This window comes from Lepisosteus oculatus, chromosome 12 (genome assembly GCF_040954835.1).
Source record: "Lepisosteus oculatus isolate fLepOcu1 chromosome 12, fLepOcu1.hap2, whole genome shotgun sequence".
Lineage (NCBI taxonomy): Eukaryota > Metazoa > Chordata > Actinopteri > Semionotiformes > Lepisosteidae > Lepisosteus > Lepisosteus oculatus.
The window spans coordinates 37,030,309-37,048,333 of record NC_090707.1 but is presented as its reverse complement, the minus strand read 5'-3'; the positions used below and the strand labels follow the sequence as shown (position 1 = coordinate 37,048,333).

Here is an 18,025-nt window from a genome sequence, read left to right as displayed (position 1 = left end):
CTCTCTCCCAGTGCCTCAGCTCTAACCACTAGCCTACACTGCCTCCCTATCTCTCTCCCAGTGCCTCAGCTCTAACCACTAGCCCACACTGCCTCCCTATCTCTCTCCCAGTGCCTCAGCTCTAACCACTAGCCCACACTGCCTCCCTCTCTCTCTCCCAGTGCCTCAGCTCTAACCACTAGCCCACACTGCCTCCCTCTCTCCCCCAGTCCCTGCCGCAGTGCTCCTCTCTCTCTGTCAGCGGCAGTTTTAACACAGCTAGGATAAATTTTGTGAACGAGACCAGCCAATCCCTGGGTTGCGTGGGCCAAATTGCTTCACGTCTCATCTTTTGGATAAATGTCGTCTTGTGCACGGAACTCCCAGCATTTACCGGAGCGGCGCGCTCTAAAATGGATGAGGCTATTATTAACGTCGACCTTTCTTTAAATTTTAATGAGCTCTACAGCAGCTTTTCCGAAGCAGGGGTTGCTGAAAGTGCAGAATCCGAAAAAACGAACGAGTCGGCTTTCTTCAACGGGGGTTTTCTTCAACGCTGCACCTGTGCTGACAGGAATCCGTCTTCCGAAAACCCCATTCAGGCGGTTTTCATATAGGTGCCGTGAACCACCGACCGAAGAGCTTGTTGAATAAGCCAGTGGCTGGCTTGGGTAATGATGTAATCAAGGAGCAGAGATGATGTCACAAACAGGACAGTGATGGTTGTCATGGTGACGGAGATGCTGCTTGTAGTCATCTAAATCCTACTGCTTGGCCTAGAGTTTCTGGGGAAAGTTCACTCTAGTTAACTGGGACAGAAGGTAAGTACTAGATAGGGCAAGAGGAGGACAAAGAGAGAAAGAGAGAGAGGAACCCGTTGGCCAGTTACCATCTTTAGTGAGTGATGGAGTACAGCTTATATGGAAAGCATTCCACTCGTGCATTGAGCAGTAATTTAGATTGCATAGGTTTTATTGCAAACCCTCACAAACACCGTATCATGACCTTCTGGCACTTTTGACACAACTTTACGTTTGGTTTGGGTCTGGCCAGGGATGTGTTTACTGACTAAATTCATGAAGAAAGGAGACAAAGGAGATCCAGCAATTACAGACCGATCAGCCTCACCTCAGTTATAGCACAAGTTACAGACGTAGTCAAAGTACCAAGTAAGAAGAGCATTCGAATGAAAACAGAGTGCTAGGAGATTGTCTACATAGATTCAGAAGAGGCAGACTATGTCTCACTAGCCTGCTGGATACTTGAGCAAGTAACTAGTGCAGTAGATACATTTATTATGGGATACGGCATGACATATTTGGACTTTCTGAAAGCTTCTGATGAAGTACAACATGACAGATTAATCCTCAAGGCCAAGAGTGCAGGCATCCACAGGGATAACAGCAGTAGTTGAAATGGGGGAAAAATAGACTGCTGAACTGAAAAATCCTGGGTGTCACTAGACACAGACTGCAGCAAGGAATAACGGGGTGCCAGAGGGGTCAGTTCTGATCAAACGCAGTTCAGCTGCAGGAGGAGAAGACTGGTATAACCATACCAGCACCATCAGCACGCAAAGCTGGACCCTGTGGAGCTCCACTAAACTAACTAACCGGCACTGATCCATCTTTCCACAGAAGCATCACGAATCCAGATTCAAATCTGCAAACGCATTCTGCCTCTTCACAGAGATCTGCTCCAAGACCAGACATCCTTACCACCTCCTATTCCTCTACAAATATCGTCATCATCCTATCAATCCTAAAGGATCTCATCTGAAATTAATCACCTTTTCCATCAGCTTACAAACTGGGCATACGTTACAGTTTACTTTCGGATCAGCTGGCACGTGATTTGAGAGGTGCAAAATGCAGCTGATTGAAATCCGTAGCCATTTAACAGGTTCAATTAAGCCATTAAGGTCTGAGATGAAATGACAGACAACCTATTTGTTTGTGGTTGTCATGAATGATTCATGATATTAGCAATCCAGGGCTTAAGAAATACCAAGTGGCAGGAACTTAGGGAATCGTTAGAAATCGCTAAATCTAGGTTTCATAAACGGTGTGCTAGATATACAGGGGAAAAAAATTTGCAAAGGTTAACACATCACAATCTGGAAAATGTTGACCTATTTTTTTGTGTGTAAATGACTAAAGGAAAACACAGAGAGAAAGGAAACGCTTTGTAGAGGAACACAAAAGAGATCAGAACGAAGCAAAAGCACAGAGAGAACTGCACACACAAGTCAAGAAAGATCCCAGAAGAGCCCGGAGAGAACAAAACACAGCAACGAGAGCCAAAAAACGAATGCCAAGGGGCTTTCTTGAGCATTACAAAAGCAGAAGATCAGGAAGGGAGAAAGAGAAATGTCTCAGGGATGTGAACGGATCTGTGACAGAAGACGAGCAGGAAATCGCAGGTGTTTTCAAGGGGAACGTTACACCAGCACGTCTCAGCCGGCTAGAGGTGCTAAGGTTACTAGGATAACTTTGTACGAACAATAAATCACCTGGACCAGACGGTATTTAGCCACTGGCGTTCGGAGAGACAAGGGAAATTATTCACAGAACTGTCAATGGAGACGTTGCAGATAACTCTCGGGGCCGGGGATGTGTCTACTGACTAAATAAATGGAAAAGGGAACAAAGGAGATCCAGCAATTACAGACCGATCTGCCTCACCTCAATTATAGCCCAAGTTACAGACATAGTCAAAGTACCAGTAAGAAGAGCACCTGAATGAAAACAGTGCTAGGAGATTGTCTGCATGGGCTACAGTATGTCTCACTAGTCTGCTGGATTTGTTCGAGCAAGCAACTTTTGCAGTAGATACATCAATGACGGGATACGGCATGAAATATTTGGACTTTCTGAAAGCTTCTGATGAAGTACAACATGACAGACGCATCCTCAAGCTCAAAACTGCAGGCTTCCACAGGAACATGTCCTAGGGGTCACTAGGCACCTCAGACTGGAGTGAGGATTAAAGGGGTACCCCAGGGGTCAGTTCTGTCGCTCATCTTATTCGCCACTCTGGGCTCAACCTGAGCTTGAGACATTACAAGTGAATTGATCAAATTCACAGAAGTCATTTAACCCTGATTCTGCATAGAGAAAACATGGATTTCGAGAACGAGAATGTTAGATATCAAAAGAGTTCTGTAATACTGAACTGGGAAATGCGATGTATGAGAAAGATTGCTAAGTACTGTACATTGAAAACTCATCAACCCTACAGTGTGTGAAGGAATAGTATTGGCCACAGTATATTGTAAAGAGAAGAATTCAAACTGAGGAAAATTGTAATGCAATTGATTCTACATCACGCTACAATTGCGTTAACTTTTACTCATCACACTGCAATAAACATGTTGCTTTTCTAGTTGCAGCACAAAGGAAAGGAGCCAGACCTCCTACTGGCCTGAAGCAAATGCCCTCTTCAGAGTAGTTCAGGAAACTGAACCTTTCTTAGCTGGGAACAGAGAAAATGATGTAAAGATTCATAATTCAGCTCAGGGAATATCTTGGAGACCAGCAGTTACACAAGTGGATATTAGGTTTAAGGTCATTGCAAAACAGACTGAAGACACTTCTCAACCAAGAGAACGCGAGTTCAGAACCAAACAGTCTTATGTTTGATGTTAACTGTGGGATCTGTAAAAGAAGAAATGAAATGATTACAACATAAAGCTGCTAGCAACTTATTACAGTGTCAAGAAGAAAACTGTGAACCCTCTACGTTGATCCACATTCTCATTTATTTTAGACCAAAAAATGTAAAAGAACCTGATTAAACACAAAATATGTCTGGATTAGTTAACACAGTGATTCAACAGCAAACGTCCTCATGTGAACAAGTCCGTGAATCATTAGATTCAGGAGCTGGTGGCTTCAACAGCAATGATTTCAACTACACATTCCCTGAGCTGACTGACGTTTAGGAATTTGGGCTTATTTTCTTCTATACTGATTTGCTCGAATCACTGATATCCGAGGGGTTCCTTGCATGAACATCTTGCATCAGGTCCGGTCTTAACATTTCGCTGAAGTTTAGGTCCTGACATTGACATGGCCAATCCAAAATGCTACATTCCTTCTTCAGTTTCTCTGTTGTAGCTCTGCTTGTATGTTGTGGATCACTGTCTTGCTGCAAGACGCAGGTTCTAGTCATATTCAGCTGATAAACAAATGGCCTACACCCTGCTAAACATTCAGGATGAGATTCATCTCTTGTATGGTCTAAGCTCAACACTTGACTCATACATCCAGAAACCATTCTTCCAGTAGTTTTGTGGATCATCCAGAAACTCTTTGGCAAAACTGGGATTTGAGAGAATAATGGTTTCTTTCCAGCAATTCTCTGATGAATTTCATTCCTGTTAAGCCTGATGGTTGAGACACTGAAAGTAGCTAGGCCTGCAGATCCTTTGATGTTACTCGCCTACTGCACTCGTGACTTCCTGGATGATATTCTGGGTTTCTCTCGAGGTATTGGAAAGACATCCGGTCCTGTGAAGTCACCGGGGTCTCGGACATTTCCCACTTGTAAAATGGAGGGTCTAACAGTTGGGGGAATTGAACCCCAAATGTTCAGAAAAGGTTTTGGAACCTCTCCAGCCTGCTGAGCAGCAGTCACTTCTCTTTTAGAGAGGACCCCCAGAGATCTCTCTCGTTCAGGGCATGACGTGTTTCCAGAATCAAGAGGGAGAAAGACTGAATGAGAGAGAGAGGGAGGGAGCGGGGAAGAGAGAGACCGAGACGGAGAGAGCAACCCACCGAGCCCAGGACAGAGCGAGATGAAGAGAGACAGAGAGTACGTTAGAGAGCTTATCGATTCGTGCGGTTTCAAACCCTCTGGCTCACGCGGAGCTCTCCTGCCATGCCAATGAGACCAATCTGCGCCGAGCTGGGAGACGGGGAGGAGAGAGAGGCAGGGAGAGCCAGTGCAGACAGAGAGATTGATTGACTGCCAGAGATGCTGGGTGCTGACTGAGGCACAGTGCTGAGAGTGGGGGGTTGGGATTGGGGGAGTGGAGTCACGTCACACTTGGGCTGAGAAACACCCCCTCCTCCGATTCTCTTCACCGAGCCCCCTCTTCTGATTGAGTAACGGACTGAAAGAGCTACACAGAGACTGATGAATATACTGGCGGACTGAAACCCTGCCTGGCACGCCGACTGAATTAGACACTGACTGGAAGGCTGTGACGCTAACAGGTTTCCTGACTGACTGACAGACAGACAGAGAGCTCTTTGTAGGACACTACAGTCTCTGCAAAAGACAGAGGCAGATCAGCAGCCGGCAAAGAAACTGCCCGTGTCTCCAGGGACGGTATAAAATAATGATCACAGAGTTTCCTCTGACTAATATTTTTAGCACTGGGCTGCCACACTTGTCCTGAGAATGAATAAAACATAAAACAGTTAGAGGAGAAGTGGGGGGGGCTGGAAAGCAGCTGTCAGCCCCTCTCTTACACCAGAAAATTAAAAGAGAGATGAAAAGGCATTTTTATTCCGGAGAAACAGGGGGAAAAACTAAAAAGAGGGGAGCTTTTGAAGTTGCGGAATCATTAAGCCACAGCACACTTGCAGATCTCTGGCAGCGTGGTGACAGCTGGGCTCCCGGCGCACAGCTGACGTGTTCCCTCGCTCCTCTTCCTTCTCTCGTTTCATCTGGGCTTATTTTATTCAGCAAAGGGGGCTTCTGACCGACATCGAGGCGGAACGACAGCAAAGGCTTCACCGTGCGGATACTCTACTGTTCGGGAGACCTTCCCATGGGAAAGGGGGATATTGAAATAAATACCCCCCAAACACACCACTGGGGGGGAGCGTAGCACGTCACGAGCATTCAATACAAGATCAATATCCAATACGGGGGAGTCGGAGCCTGTCCTGGTAAGCTAGGGGCGCGAGGCAGGGCATGCACACCAGGGGCAGACACCCACTCACACCAGGGCCAGCTTTCCCAGAGGCCAGTTCACCCACCGGCAGGCCTTCGGACTGGGGGAGGAAACCAGAGCAGCCGGAGGAAACCAACGCAAACAAGTTGGGGGGGGGGGGGGGGAACACGCAGACTCCACCCAGACAGCACCCCAGTGCTATTCTATGGGATGAACTCCCCGGCCCCCTTTTCTCTGAGGGAGCGGGCGCCTCCGAGTCGGACCCCCTGCCACAGGTGGGTCCTGAGCTGCTGCAGACGGTAAGGCGGCGTGTGCTGGAGACCTGAATTCTGGGCGTCGCGTGCAGAGGAGGGGAGCAGAGGGGAAGGCGTTTCAGCGGACAGGGAGCGGATGGCCGCTCGGGGTGAGCGCTGTGTGGGGCCAGTTCACGACTGCAGGAAGGCACAGGGCTCAGCCGCAGGGGGAGGGGGTGGGCTGCTCGGGGTCTACCGTTCCCCCCCCCACGGTCTGGCCACTTGTGCGCGGGGCCGGATGTCGTGTTTCCCCAGAGTAACCTGTTGCAAGGGATCGCACCAACTAAACGATCCAGCCTTCCAATGCTCCACAACCATTCAATCATAGCAGCACAACGGACAAAAGGCCAGCCTCGCTTCTCCTACACAAGAGTCCTCACACTGTGTACCACACATTTCCAACGGGGCGAGCAACCTGATGATCAAGTGCTTGGATATTCATATAAACCCGGAAGGACAGACAGCCCACTCTAATGTACTGGCCTGACAGTGCATAAAGGACTACAAAAGCACGGTTCTCCTCTTCCTAATAAAGCAGTCACATTAACCTGGGTTAACAGATGCGCGGGTCCTATGAAACTGACCGGCCAGTGTTTATGGGACTCCATCGGGATACGCAGGCGGGGAGTAATGAAGTATCCTGCCGGGCAGGCACTGGGGGATAAATCTTCGAGTTGCGCATTTGGTTCATTTCCATGGGCGCAACAGAGGCCGTTTTTAACCTGTAAGGTTTTTATTGGACCACAGGAATCCCCCCCCTCCTCCCTTCTCCACCTCCCCGCGCTCCCTCGTTTCGCTAACGAAGGCATTAGGAAATTAGCAGGAGTGATTGATCGAGGCTGGACGGAGGCAGTCGATACCTCCGCATTCCCTGCAGGCAGGGAAGCCCAGTCGCGCCAAACGCCCAACGCTTTCCCGTTTTCTTTCTTCTTTTTTTTTTGGTCTTCGTGATTTCACTCTCTCCGCTCAGCTCTCCGGTCCCTCTCCCAGTCTTTTCGCTTTGTAGCATTCTCTCTCTCCTTCCTCCCTCTTTTTTGTTTTCTTTCCGCGCTCTCTTCTCTCTCTCCCCCAGCCCGTCACGATGCGCCCCCCCACCCACTCCTGTCCGCCTGACAGAACCCAGCTCTCTCGCTCGCCCTCTCCCTCCTCCGTCCCCTATCGGAAGTTTGTCCTCCCGTTTGTTGTCCGTCCCCCCTCTCTCTCTCTCTCCCTCCCCGAGTCGGGACAGCGGGGTGGCGGTCCCCGCCGCTCGGCTGTTCCTCCGGGAGAGCCGCGCCGCGACCCCCTCCCGCCTGCTCTCTGTTTAACACAGCGACTGCGTAAAATCTCATTTAATGGATTGAAAGTAATTATCTCTGTGTGGCTCCTATCAGAGAGGCTGGGGAAAAGAGACGGGCAGGAGGAGGAGGGGGAGGGGGTGTGCGTCTCTTGAGAGGAGGCAAAAGCGGTGTCAGTTTGCCGTCAACGCCAAAGACATTTAGCCCGAATGGCTGAGAGGCAGCGGAGAAGCCACACCGCGCTCACACAGCCAAGGCGCAGCAGACTGTGTTGTTCCTTATTAACATCTTTGTTGCTGGGTGTCTATTAATAAAGGATAACCCCTTTAATGGCAATTAGACGCAGAGGTTTATACACGGCACCGCGAACGTCTTGCACGCAATCGATAGTTACAACATACAGTAGGTGTCTCAGAAGCATCACCGCTTGGCTCAGGGTAACTATCACAACCGTTTTAGTTTTCACCGATTTAACAGTGATTAATTCACATTGATTAATCTATCCCTTGCAGTCAGTGCACAGTATTGCAGTGCCTATGTCATCACACGGACTGTAGCAATCGCAGCTAATGGGGTTAATTGGCAGGCGTTTCTTATCAGAAACACTGCCTCTCCCTCTGCACATCCATGACGGTGAAAGGCCCCGACTGTACTATAGTGTGCAGCTCACAATTACCCATTACCTTCAAACGAAACAGCGAAGATCTCCGTAGAAGCTTGGAACCGAATCACACTTGTACATGAAGGAGAAAAAAGTTGGACTGAAACGCCAAAAAAAAAATCTCTCTCTGGTTCCTGCACTGCACTGTAATAGCAAAAGCACTGAGTTGCATTTAGAATCGGAAAAGAAATTTAATCATATATTTCATCCACAATCAGAAAGCAGCTAAAGTTATATTCATGTTTATCAATATATATATTCACATACTGTATATGCAAATATATACAACATGCCAGAAATGTATAAATACACCAGTAAGTGAATATTTGAGTACTTTATAAGAGTACTTTAATGTACCACACAGTAATATATTCAGTTTATCCTACACAATAATATACTGCATCTCTCCACCAGATATGTAAATACTTATGTGGGCCTGAAATATATTTAAATATCAATGAATGCAGTCTTCAGATGGTTCATTGCATTTTCAAATGTGTTTTGACACATTTCCAGACATCGGAATATTGCAATAGAAGGCACATTCTCAGGACTTGCTTGTTTCCCATGAGGCTTTCATGGGGGTACAGCAGGCACAAGGACTCGGCGGGAACAGGCTGGGGTCCCACTGGCGGCGGAGAGATCAGCTCAGCCAGCACACACTGGGAGAGCAGGCTGGGGTGGGGGGGGGTGTTTCCGACATCACCGGCTTGAGCCCGGGATCGGGACTCTCCGGGAATGGGGGGGTGCAACCAGCCGGGCACTGCCAGGGCAGTTTTCAGTTTCACCCATCGCTTCATTTCATTCTGGGCCGGTTTCGTCACCCTCCCTCCAGGGGGCGATCTCGAGCGGGCGCTTTTCCGGCTGCCTCCGACGGTGCTCCAAAAACCGAAACACAGGAGGCCATCGGGCTCGTATCAAGCTCCCCGTCTGTGGCCTAGTGATCCGAGGATTCACACCCGGACACTTCTTGACGGATCCCGGCGGATGTCCGAGTTTGGGAACTGCAGAATCTAGAGCAGCACAGCGTGTGGTCAGCCAGCCAGCCGGGGGGGTGGGAAAAGTGAAAGCAAGGGGGTGTAGTTTCACTCCATGGGAAACAGGATCTGTATAGCTCCATGGAGACACAGTCCTGTATATACAGATACCCGAATAAAGATATAGTATAATATAACAAAAGACAGATATACAGATACAGACCTAGGACCTACTGGAGATAAAAATGTGGATGAAATGCCAGTAGATATAGACATTAATACACATACACTTGAAGATGGACGTGTGTGGAAAAGTAAAAGCCAGAGAGGCAGTTTCACTCAATGGAACACATGAATAGCCGAATACTGGAGATATACTGCAAATCTAGAAATAGACACACTGTAGATACCGACATGAATGTTCAGATTTGGACAGTGATTCGGCTTTTCAAGATCTACAGATCTATTGTACATAAAGATTTGGATACAGATGCAGGCAGAAACACACATACACATGTGATACAGATAGAGACATGGAGACCATCAGAGGTTAGGGGGGGACATAGTCTTTTGAAACGCTGGGGTCTGTGTTTCGCCATGTCTGTATCTGGGATTTGCAGAATAAAGAGTATCCGAATGAAAATGGCAGCACAGCCTGGTTTCAGATGAATGCACTTCTTCTCCGGTAACAAGAAGGAGACTTTCCCATTTCCTTCCTGACAGTACTCCATTTAAGCCCCCGAGAGGTCCGAGGCATGCCTCCCGAGCCCGCATGATTCCGGACATACAGGAAGAGACTCCACGGGCCGGCAGAGCAGAGTCTCGAGACTCTCTTGCAGAGAGGGGGCTCATGTGACCCTCTGACACAGTCCCAGTGCAGGGAAACTTGGCTGATTCCCTGTTGACTTTTGGGGCAAAGGGTGGGTCAGTGTGCTCTTGGGCAATCCCAGCATGCCGACCTCTCACCTGGAGAAACCTCGCTCATTGACATGCTGAGCTGGACACACCCGTGGGCTGGTTTCATGAATAACAAACGGGCAGCCATGTCTGTAAAGCACTGAGGCATTTATGCCTTGATGTTGATTTGTTACCTCTGTCCTCTGGATACTACGGGCAGAGATACAAACAGCCAGTGGGATGCTGGGATTCCTAATGAAAAATGCAGGCCTTGACCAGGCATGGAATTTTTAAAAAATGCTCCAATGCATAAATAATACCCAACTCTGAGCACTGAACGTGAGGGGGTAGGATTAATGCAGTCAGAACCCCCTCAGGTATTAAACCAGAAGATCTGTACTTCAAGGTCAACAAACAAACAAGCCCCCGAAGACTCAGTAGGTAATTTATTGCCACTGCATTCAGGAAAGAAAATAAGCTGCACTTCTTCCCATCAAGCTTAAGGTGCCTGAAACAAAATTGCCCAGCTAGGCTGTTGAAGCTCATTCTCTTCAGAAAACAGCTGTATGAGCTTGGATAGGTACTGAATCACAAGATGTGGGCCAAACGACCTCATTTCATTTCATTTGCAACCCTTCAGATATGTGCATGGGCGCAGTCCATATCTGAGAATATTATTCAAAAATTTGCAATGGATAAAATATAAAGCACCAGAGGCCATCGCTGATGAAGACTCTTACAGTCCATTTGGAAATTTCTCACACAGCACAGTCACAGTGCTCTAGTATCTTACAGCCCATGTGGAAATTTCTCACACAGCACAGTCACAGTGCTCTAGTATCTTACAGCCCATGTGGAAATTTCTCACACAGCACAGTCACAGTGCTCTAGTATCTTACAGTCCATGTGGAAATTTCTCACACAGCACAGTCACTGTGCTCTAGTATCTTACAGTCCATGTGGAAATTTCTCACACAGCACAGTCACTATGCTCTGGTATCTTATAGTCCAAGTGGAATTTACTGACACATCCCACTCACAGTATTCTAGAAATAGTCCATGTGGAGTTTACTGACAGGTCAGTCACCTTATTTTGGATTCCTATAGTCAGTGTGGCGTTTACTGGCATGCCGTAGAAATCCTGATAGTCCATGTGAAGTTTCTGAACATCCCAGTAACTATATATAAGATTCTCGTGGTACAGTAAGTGTGGAGTACAATCCCACAGCCATTCACTGCTCTAGAATTGTATTGAACACAGTCTAGCTGTGGCGTTCACTGAGAGAGCCCAGCTGCACTGTACAGATACTCTTCCTACTCGTGGAGTTTACAGGGACAGTTCAGACACAGTGCTCTAGATTCTTACAGTCCAGGTGGAGTTTAGTGACATAGCCTGGTTAGTATGCTCTAAAAATCTCTACTTCTTATTAACGCTCAATCTCTTGACAATAGATCACTTTGTTAGCTGCCGGCTTGAAAGCTTTCCCCGATACCAGTGCTCTTGACCCGAGTTCTCCGAGTACGAAGCACTTCAGAAAACTGAAATGCAAGAGTTAATATTTCAAATTAACGGTAAAATCATTCTGGGGAACTGCAGCCCCCATGCCTGTTAAGGTATAGAATGCAGAAATACGCAGGAGTGGTCCAGCTCGGGCAGCCAGTGGAAATGGTGTATTATGTCTCTGCACATTTTTAAAGAGAAATGGTTTAAATGCTATTTCCTCGCTGTTATTCAGCTCTGTTTTTGCGGCCTATTTAGCGAGGTTTTGATCTGATTAGAGAATCTAGGTCGGGTTATATAACCCCCACGGCTCTGAGAAAATAAGGATATTTGTCTTTCCCATTTTCTCCCCCCCCCCCCCACATTATTCCTTCATCCTTCATCCATGGTCATCTGCAGGTCTCTCTCTTCCTGCCCCCTCTCCGTCCTCTCCTCTGCCTCCAGCTCCCCTTCTCTCAGCCTCTAAATTAAGGCTCTTCCTTCCTTCTCTCCTGTTTGTGTCTCTCTCTGCTTTATCCCGTCAGATTCAGTGATGTAATCGGACTGATATCCCCTCTCCTTCTCTTCCCTGCTCCGCTCTCACCACATGCCATTTCTATGGATGCTGTTGCTAAGGATGCGCCCTCTCTCTGATGCTAAACAGATCTCCGGTGTCAGATGTCCTGTGCCACCCTCCTCTCCTCTGTAACCTCGCATCATCTCTCTCTTTGTCAGACCGAGCAGGAAAGCCTGCGAATTCTGCCTGATCTCCCTCGCACCTGCCGTAGCCCGAGTTGCCCACCCCCTGACGCAGCCCGGCGGCTCCCACCGCGAACACGCAGCGATCCTCCTCAGTCACGAGTGGGAGGAGGGTAAACGAAAGCTGATCACAGGGAAGAAACAGAAAAGCGAGCCTGGCAAACTCTGTGTTTGTAAGCACTGGGGCAAGAGGACAGTGTCAGCTTGTGGCTGGCAGTCGGTAATGGCACAGCATTCACCCTCGATGGGCGTGATTTGGGTTGGTGATCGGGGCAGAACATTTTTGGTCAAGATTGCCAACCGCTTGCAAGCCTGTCGTTTCTTCGCGTGTGGCCGCTCACAGCCCTGCACAAAATAACGGTACCGACAACGGGACGGCCCAAAACTCGCCGATACAGGTATGCAAGCTGCACTGTGCAGAGGAAAGCTGCATGCAGCAGCATCAATCTAACAGAACACGTTGAGCTACGCGGAAGATCAGGAACGCATAGGTAGGCACATTTCAAGCAGCCACAGCATGTTAAGAGTACGATTTCAAGTGGCCAGAGACTGGCATTACTGGGGCAATGTGAAGGTTTGTACAGAGAGATGCCCACCCAGCACCGCAAGCGGCTACCAAGTTTTCCAATGGTCAGACAACGGGCACAATCTTTACTGAGCTGAGCTTCTAATACTGTACCTTCAACAGCCTTGGACCCTGCAGGGTTAGACCTAATTCCTTCACATAGCCCTGTGTGTCTATTTACAGTTTCCCTCGAGTTTATATATGACTCAAACTGCTTTAGCTTGGATGAAGACACCAATCAAATGAACGCATGACTTACCATTAAATGTGAATATTACTAATAGTCCATTACTAGTCATTAATTACTCATAGGGATTAGATGTGGACATCTTTCAGTAAAGGGAACAAGAACCTATTTTTTATTGCAGCAAGAGAAAGCCATTGCAGGTTCACAGTTGGCACAGTGCTGGCAATGCTTTGTCAGACTCTACCACCAGATTCAACCCGTTTAAATGCAGCAGCTCAGCTTGAAGCAGCCAGTCTTCCTTAAGAGGTGGAGGCAGGTCTGCTCTCAAGTCCTTTAACGGTGCTTTGAGGCAAAGAGACATCCACTTGGAATCAGATTTCTTTCAGCGTGATTGAAGAATCTGGTTGTTTGTCAGTGCTGCAGGCTGGCATCAACAGTGTTAGCTCATTCAAAGGCATAGCATCCTCTCCAGAGCCTGGACAAGCCAACCTGTAATCCCAGAACAGCTCTCTATTGGATCCTACAGTCCTGAGGTCTTTCTTCTCTTGTTCTAATCCTGAGCACTGTAGTGATTTGTCCCCCCCCCTTCCCACGCCTGTGCTCAATTCAGACAAAGTGAGCGACTAACCCAGAGAGACCTCTTCAATTTCCTGTGTCCATGCCTGTGGGCTTGTTTCATTTCAGGAAGCATCTATTGTACAACTGAGAGAAAGTGAGGGGAAGAGGACAAACAGGGCTTTTCTACTCTACAGGATAGAGAAACAGAAAAGTTGATGGGAGCATTCTGCTGTTGCACAAGCCTGGACTAGAGGGGTGCAGAGAAAGAGGGGGATCTGGGTGGTCAACAGGAGGAGGGATAGAGAAAAGCATTCTTTTGCACGGGGAGAAAGAGAGCCCCGTTCTGCAGAAGAATGGAGAGGGAGAGGAGGACTGAAGGACAACCAAAACCAGAGGGTAGCAGCCTGGCGCAGCGAAAGAGAGGCTGAGAGCCGGGGAGATAGAGACAGAAGAGACTTCCTCTCGCTCCGAGCTCGCTCTCGCCTTTGATGTGGAAATCTTCTCGTCAGGCCACTGTGCTAATGAAGCTGCTGGCGCTCGCTAATTAGAGGTGTTTCGGGCTCCCTTGACAAGGATTGGGAAGAGCGCGAGTAGCTGAAAAAGAAAATAATGAGGAAAGCAAGACACGTCTCTTCTATCTCGTTTCAAGCAGAGCCTGGCTGTAATATCCGAACGTGCTGGCAAGGCTGCTGATTTGCAGACTGGCTTGCTTTGCTGAACAGAAAAACAACTCCAACAAAATTCCCAGAGATCCGGGCTTGTGAGACTCCGGCACCATCACAAGGGTCCGAAGGGCCGGAGCCTGTGCATTGCAAACCAACAGGTCATCTGCAGCGGGCACCAGTTTGAAAACACCACGCTCATCCCCGTTCACTGAGGGAATGTAGCACCGCTTTGCACAACCAAAATGTTTACTGTGCAGGGACCTTATGTTGATGTACCAGGCAGCACACACACCTCCAGATTTGCACAGCTTTCCAAGAAACAGGAGTTCTCGCTGGAGGTGCCATCACACTGCGACTACGCCTTCGTCAGCAGCTATAGCACGAAGAAGAGAGAGACAGGCTAAGCAAAAGGCTCCACCTGTAAAAGGGGGCTCACTCAACATTTAGGCTGAGCTCTATAACCCAAACATTGCAGGTTCGAGCCTGAGGTTTTAGACTCGCCAGCTAAGACTGGGATCTCCCAAGGGGCTGTTGAGATCGGTCAGCCAGGCTCCTCTCGACCGCGGGAGGGGCACCACTCCTACAGTTAATGCACAAGCAGAACGTCGCGTGTAAGATGACTGGCCCCCGCTGGGTGGGCGTGTCCTCTGCTCGCGGCGTGGGCACAGGGCTCAGGGCCGCCCGACAGCTGTGACGGGTCACAGTCTCTCGCTCACTGGCGGTGCAGGTCGGGGCAGAAGCAAGTCTTGCTCATTGAAGTGCAACTGAGCAAGTCAGGACAGGTGGGCATGCAGCACTGCACCCATTCAGCACTACTGTTCTGCATTTCGCAAAAAAAGATGGACTGTAAAAACTGTCACCGAGAGCATTTCAAATATCTTTACTTTAGAAATAAACACTTAACTTTTAATTGGTGTGGATTTGCTTTAATGAGGCTATAAACACTGTTGCAACCCCTTTGTGAACTCAAATCAATTTCAAACACTATATTCATCCCCAAGGGGACATTTCATTACCAACATACAGCTTCATGCATAAACCGTACAGCAAACTTAAATTTCTCAGACCCACTCGCCAGGACCACACGGTTGCTGTGCTGCATCTGCAGTTAGTCCCCGCCAGCTCTCAAGTCCTTAATAACATCTTGTCATTTTCCTCCCCGACGTCTCTACCTGGAGCTCTGCTCTCAGCTTTCGGATGAAAGCATGCCTCGTTATGAGCCATCACAAGGAGCTGTGTGCCTGGGGTTTCATTTGTACCAACCACTGTACAGGATCATGCAAGTTGTTACGCTGTGTTGTCCTTTATCCTATGTCCCACAAGTAAAATGTTGCCCTTTATTTTATGTAGCATTAAAAACAACACTGTCAAAAGCTTCTATTTGCAATTCTTTTGTATGCTCTAGGTCACCATTAAACCCTTATGCTCTTGAGAAACAGGCCAGAGCAGGGAAGTCGTGCCTAATTAACTCTGGGCCAGCTTGTTCTCTAAGTGCATCTAGAAGTGCCCATAGATCTAAGGCATCAAACCCTTGACAGGAATGCTGGGCTTTCCTGAATCGAGCTGGTTTCTCCAATATTCCCTTTCTACTTGAACAAGGCATCTTTTTCCCCCAAATAAAAAAAAAGACTGGAAACATGAAAGACTCAAGCTCAATGGGTACAAAAAGCCACACCTTCTACAGTTCAAAGGAAGGGAACTCATGAATTTGGCTGGCCTATTTAAGGAACTGCTTTCCTAAGCTGTTCGCACACAAAGGGGCCTGTGGTGGCAATGCACCCATAGGAGATAGAGGGTGGACGCAGAACAGCCTCTCTGCAGCTGAACCCCAAGACTTTCCACTGACAAGAGCCAGCCGGGACACACGCAACGGTCACCCCGAGCTCCCGTCACCCCCCCTGGGGTGTCCGGTCACTGTCCAGTGAAACGCCTTCCCCTCTGCACACAACACCCAGAATTCAAGTCTCCAGCACACATCAGAACCCACCCACAGCTCAGAACCCAACGAGGGCTCTAGGACCAGAGGGACACAGGGGCTAAGGTCACCACATGTTGCATGGAATGACTTCAGAGAAGAGCAAACAGATACACTACAGGGCTTAAGAGAATGTCCTGCATTCATTGACAATCTGAGTCATTGACAGGGTAAATGCATTTTGGGGGGGGGGTGGAACCAGTACAAGTTCTGAAAATGCTCAAAGGCACCAACAACGTCACCCCACTGTCCATAAAGATCAACGAACCAAACAAGTAGAAACTCAGTGGAACTGCGAACAGGAGACACTTTCCTACCGTGGTTTCTTTGGAGAAACTGGAGGAGATCTTTGGATCTACTGGCCATTAACTATCCCAGCAAGTAAACCTCTTGCCTGCGTGGCTGTGACCTTTCTTCAGTGCTCATGTCCTGAGCTCAGATAGATCTGTTTTGGATCGTGTGGACTGAGCTAGTTGCCCTCATCCAGGGCTCACAGTTCACAGCACGGACCCTGCTGTGCAGGAGGAAGGAAGGAGGGAAAAGGCAGTGGAAAGATCTCGAAGAGCTGAAAACAGACACAGCCAGGGCACAGCCAGCCAGCCAGCCTTCGTCTTTCCACCTGCTTGCCGCCACAGATAGAGACTGGAAAGGAAAAGAAAATGTTCTCGCAGCTTGGTTTCTTTGTACGCATGTCGCAAGCTCCAGAGAACAGGGCTGTGTGACGATGTCGCTATCGTCCTCCTCCCCCCAGCGTCTTCCCGAGACTCGGATCACTGTAGCCCTCCCCACGCCCGCAGTGCCTCCTGTCCAGTCCTCTCCTCCCTCCTGTTTGCCATCATTTACGGGGGATGAAAAGTAAATTAAACAGAACGTCTGCAGAGCTTCAGACTGCCCCTCGTCTCCATGTTCTTCCCAATTCCCTCTCTCTCTTTGTAGCTCTCTCCCTCTCATTCCCTCTTCCTGCCTCTCAGTTTCTCCTTCTCTCCCACACTGCCCCCCCCCTCACTTTCACCTCTCTCCTCTGGTCCATCACTCCCTCCTTCAGCTCCAGACGCAGTGACATAACCGCGCAAACGGTCGAAAAACTGCCCTGCATTTCCCGGTTGCCCGGGACAAACAATTCCGAACACGTCTCTTGCGTTGTGCACTCTGCCCAGCGCTTTTCACCTACAGGGAAGGGATCTTATTCATTCGCCCCCACTGGAGTGCAGCTCCACCTGGGCTCTGGGCGCAGATCAGCTGCAGACAGGAGAAACCGCAGTCCAAGGAAGGACACGGACTGTCCAAGCCCAGAGGGGACACTGGTGCCACAAGATCTTTCATAGCCAAGTAATCAGGACCTCGTTTTACCGTCTCCTCCAAAAGACGGTACCACCCCCCAGTACAGTGCTATCATACTGGGTTTGGCAATTCTGGACCAGAGGGAAGATCATCACCTACCGATATCACTACAGCGACCTGGTTTTCCTTAGATAGCAGTGCTGGCCAGGCCCAGCCTTCCCTCGGTCCGAACACTACATATCAGATAATGCTGCAGTTGTAAAAATTAAATCTCGAACGATTCGATCAGTAATGGAATGGCTGGCAAGCACCTCAATAAATCAGAACGGTTTGCTGTCTCCACATTTCTCCCCCATCTCCCTGACTCTCTCGCTCTCTTCCTGCTCCCTCCCAACAGTTCCAGGTCTCTGCTTCCTTCATCAAATCTCTCCTTCTCCTTTCCTTCCCAGAGACGGGAGTTGGGAAGAAGAGATGATTGCTTTTGCACATTATGTTCCAAAGTTCATATTTCCAAGCAAGCCCCAGGGACAGAGTCATAACTGAGGGCGTATGTCTCTGTGTGCGCG

At 48.7% G+C, this 18,025-nt stretch overlaps 1 protein-coding gene across 5 annotated transcripts in view; it reads right to left on the bottom strand.

Moving 5' to 3' along the window:
* LOC102690345 (protein phosphatase 1 regulatory subunit 29) overlaps positions 1–18,025 on the bottom strand; it is a 125,298-nt gene that overhangs the window by 60,343 nt on the left and 46,930 nt on the right. Inside the window, exon 3 of one of the 5 annotated variants that reach the window (XR_011191311.1) lies at positions 8,811–9,128. The exons of the other annotated variants lie outside the window; for them this stretch is intronic. The gene's annotated coding sequence lies outside the window, so the exon portion shown is untranslated. Of the gene's footprint in view, positions 1–8,810; positions 9,129–18,025 lie in introns of those variants that run through there. 5 annotated transcript variants of the gene reach the window in all.